The 4,360-nt window shown below is 43.4% G+C and overlaps 1 pseudogene; it reads right to left on the bottom strand.

The window, feature by feature from the left end:
- Positions 1–207: 207 nt before the first annotated feature.
- Positions 208–639, bottom strand: LOC147718473 (thioredoxin-like protein 4A pseudogene; annotated as a pseudogene).
- Positions 640–4,360: the final 3,721 nt, after the last annotated feature.

Here is a 4,360-nt window from a genome sequence, read left to right as displayed (position 1 = left end):
CTCAATCACAAGCTAAAAACTAACTTGGAGTAGGAGGTATTTCCTACACATGGTAAAAATACCTCAACTTATTCAACAACTCATAAGGCAAATAAAACAAAAAAATACTTTTGAAATTGGTAAGTGATTTTAAGTAAGTATTCTTTGGCTTAGATCATTGTAAGAAAATGTGGACTCTCTAAAACTGTAAACATTCTAAGACCTTGATTACAAGTGCCCAGTATTGGTTAGATGTTTATCGCAAAAGTTAAATATCGATGCTCTTGGAGATACCACCAGAACGTGACCTTTAAATGCTCCTTTATAAATACATTTCCACAATGTCTCTTGCTTATCCTCCGTTGTCCAGTGTATCTTGTAATTGGTTTTTGCTCCTAAATCAATCATAATGTGTTTGTCATTGAAACAAACACATAAGCGTGCATGGATTATACAACTTACACATCTTATTGACACTTCTTTGATATCAACCAGATAAATAACAGCAGAATTCATGATCTTCTCCGTAACACTATCCACTTTCATGCATGTTGGATCCCAGTCATGGCCAAAGCGTATGGCCAAAGCACGATCTTTTTCCGAAAGGATGACCAGATTCATTTGCCATCCATTGTGCAAATGAGAGAGCATGTACGGCATCTTCACAAATTTGTTCTGGATTCTGGAGTCGATAGGCGCCATGCCTCCCTGGCAGGGAACGACCGAAGGAGGACACCAGTCCTATACCTCACCTACCTTACACCAAGATATCTCCTGCACGCCACCCTGCAGTCCATTTACCTGGTGCCTCTCTGCAAACCGGCATCAAGAACTAGTTAATCTGGACGTTGTCTGTACATGAGACCGGAACTGAGAGACCGACAGACGCTGCCTGGTTGGTATGTGTGTCACATCATTTTGTTTATAGGATCATAAATTTCCTCAAGGAAAACAGTTTTCCAGGAATATTTAGAGGACTAAATGCACAAATTGTATTTAACCCCTTCCGTGCCCATGACTGCCTCCAGCCGTCATGAGTCACAGTGGGCGTGTGAGCACGACGGCACAGGGCCATCCGAGCCACGCCCACGATTGGAGTGTCCAGCATCGCAGCGGAATTCGCGGCGCAGTCAAGGTGTTAAACAAAATACCATTTGGTAAGGATATAAATGATGGTAAGCAAGTTACTTCTGTGAATAAAAAGAAAGTCTTTTGCAATTGACAAAGTTTGGCGAAGAAGGGAACGTTCCATGCCACATGGGCTTGAGAGCAGCCGGCACTTGCATGTAGCCTTTCAGATAGGTGGGTGTGCGATGGTAATTGATCCATAAAGTTCTCGCTGTTGGAGTACTTAGGCAAATATCACGGTGCACACTAGAGCTTCGACTTTGTGTTTTAAATCTTAATCATTGTACACATTCCCAGTGACGGGTATTGTTGTCATTGGCATGAACCTTCTTTTCCTGCTTGCCCTCTATTTAAGCCTAAGCTTTAGGGGATCCAAAGTTGTTATTTTGCAGCATACAAGTTCACTTTTTTTTGCCCAGACTTTATAAACTTTGTGGAGTGGGAAGCTCACTAAATTGAAAAATACGGGTGCAGCTGAAGAGGCCATTCTCCGTATTGGGAAACAATTGTATTCCTGAATATGAGCATGAAGAATATCGACGTACAAGTATATGAAGGGAAAATATTGAAAGGTGAGCGCCTGTAGGGAACTATAGATAACACTTACTAATTCCACAACTGTGTAACTTGAATATATATTTGCGGAGTATGCACACTTATGCCGGGTCTGGTGGCTCGGTGGAATAGTGCATCCACTGCAGGAGCCTGTGTTCAACCTCTTAGCCTTACATCCATCTGAGGTCGATAAAATGAGTACCATTGAGTTGGGTAACAATATACATCTGTTATTTCAGCACCAAGATGCCCCGTGGCTGGGGTGAACGTGCGCTTTACGAATACACCTGTTATGTGGAGTTAGGTATAGAAAATCTAGACATACTTACCTGTGTTATTTTTTCCCAATATTTTGTCCTCGATATATAGTGCCATTGATATTCTGACTTTGATATTTACTATCAACACTGTGAGAAATGAGTCCTATTCCGTGAAGCACAATGCAGAGCAGTGAGGCATGCTGCTACTTGGCATCATTTCTATAGCCACTGTTCTGGGTACCGCACAAAGCTAAAAGTCCAGTTCCCGGCACCATCCATGCCCGCTGATTCCGCCCCCGGCTCTTCCCCCTAACATCATCTTGAGCTACTCCCCCTCTGGCCACAATCTGCATCCCTTACCCCTGCCCCTGCTTGGACACCACCCACTTCCCTCTTACCTATGCTTAAGGGCTGCAGTGTCTGCCTGGAAATCTCTTTCATTTTTCCTGACATTGACTGACCCGCCCACAGGAAAGTCTGAGCCAGGAAATTCTCTTCTTCGGCAGGCAGGGGGGCTTTGACTGTCCCCTGGGCAGAGTCGAGTATAATTTACTATATATTTTTAAATCTCAGTGATGCAAAGTTTCCTGACTATCTCTGCCTTTGAGGGCATTGTCAAAACTTTGCCCACCCCTACTATGGACTCGCCTAAGTATCTGAGCTAGGCACACCTTCATATGGAACAGTGTGGCTCACTGGTTAGAGCGGCATACTCCGAAGCAGAGAACCTGCAGCTGTAGCCTGAGAAATTTCTATTATTGCTGCTTTTGTGATGAAAATCTGTGTTTGTGCCGAGTCCCCGTTCAGACCACCCGATAAAATCCTTGCAAGAGTTATCTCAGCCCCTTCAAGCTCGCCATATAGCTCCTGCAGCTTTGGTTTCTCCTCTCTCTGACTCTCCCATCCATAACGTGTAGTCTCCCCCCTTATTCCAGCTTTAAGTGTGTCCCAGACATTTTGTATATTCGTACTACCTATATTCTCATTAATAAATCTAGTAATCCATATAGTCATACAATCGATATAACCGCTAACCCTTAACAAAAGTCTAAGCATCTGTTTTTTTTTTTACCCTGGGCTGTATATTGACCTCAAGTACTAAAAGAAAAGACTAAGGAAATTATGGGTTCTAGGCATACAAATTTTGACAACCAAAAATGAAGATAAGACAAGCTAAATAAGTCTCAAGCCGGGCTGATGCCCTTCAACGATCAGTTAGTTTTTTAAAATAACTTTCAGCTTGAATTTCAGACGAGAAAACCCGGATCTTCCCTTGATAGATGACCTTTAGCCTGGCGGGATTCATCAGATTTGACCTCACATCCTTTTTTTAAAAATGGAGTAATCAACTGTCGCAACCACCACCTCCTCTCCACTGTTGTGTGTCAAAAATCAGGCTGCACAAAAAAGGTTTGGCCCTCAGCGGACTTCCTAGCATCAGGTCTTGCTTTTTCAAAAATAGCTTGTCTCAACAAAAAGTTGCCAACAAAAATCAAAATAGCCCAGGGTTTAGCTTCAGTCCCTGTATTTCTTTTCAGCATTAAAGGGAAGCGATGGACTCTATGGATCTCTGTTTCCCACGACCAATGGGCCAGCTGACTTAAATCATTTCAAAACAAACCCTCTGATATCATCTCCTTCAGCTTTTTCTTCGATCCCTAGTAGGCGTAGATTGTTCCTTCTGAGCCTATTTTCGGAATCTTCCAGTTTCCTCAATATATCAGAAAACCTTTCATCATTAGCTGAAGTCTTTGATTCTACAGTTTCTAGGCCAGCTACCAAACCAACAATTTGCTCCTCCAGGGCTGCTGTCCTGGCAATAACTTCTGCACAAGCTTTAGTGTTTTTGCGAATAGCCCCTTGTATTTTTTGTTGTTGCAAGCTGTGCTCTTTTATGCTCCTATCGCGCTTCACTCTGTATAGACTTGAGAATTGCATAAATAAGAGTATTTGATGGTGGTAAATTTGGCTCAGTACCAGGCAGCGTTGTTTCCTGTTCCTGCCCTTGGTGCCCTCCTGTACTAGCTAGACTCGTTGTGACTCCAGAATAGTCCCACTGCAGATTGTTACTGATTTCCGAGCAGTTACTCTCCCGTCGTGCTGAGCCAGGCTGTGGGAGCCGTCTGGATTTTTTGCACCGAGGTGTAACCCTCTTTAATGTATCCACGGTGTTTGGGGGGCTGTCTTCACTCAAAGTATCCTCTAAGTTTTTAGAGTCAGTGGTGCAATCTACGTCTGATCCCTCCACCAGGGAAAAGAAGCTGTCTCCATCATGCATGTCTGGAATGCTATCAGTACCTGATTCGGTATCTGACCGACCACCTCCCGGGGTTTGATAAATAGATGTAGTCTCAGAATCCATATCAACACCAAGCCCTTGATTTTCAGAGTCCTCAGATAGAGCCTTATGTACTGCCGCAAGGGATTTATCGAGCCCA

This window comes from Lissotriton vulgaris, chromosome 4_1 (assembly GCF_964263255.1).
Source record: "Lissotriton vulgaris chromosome 4_1, aLisVul1.2, whole genome shotgun sequence".
Classification (NCBI taxonomy): Eukaryota; Metazoa; Chordata; class Amphibia; order Caudata; family Salamandridae; genus Lissotriton; species Lissotriton vulgaris.
The sequence above is the reverse complement of the archived record's forward strand: the minus strand, read 5'-3'. Positions and strand labels throughout refer to the sequence as shown.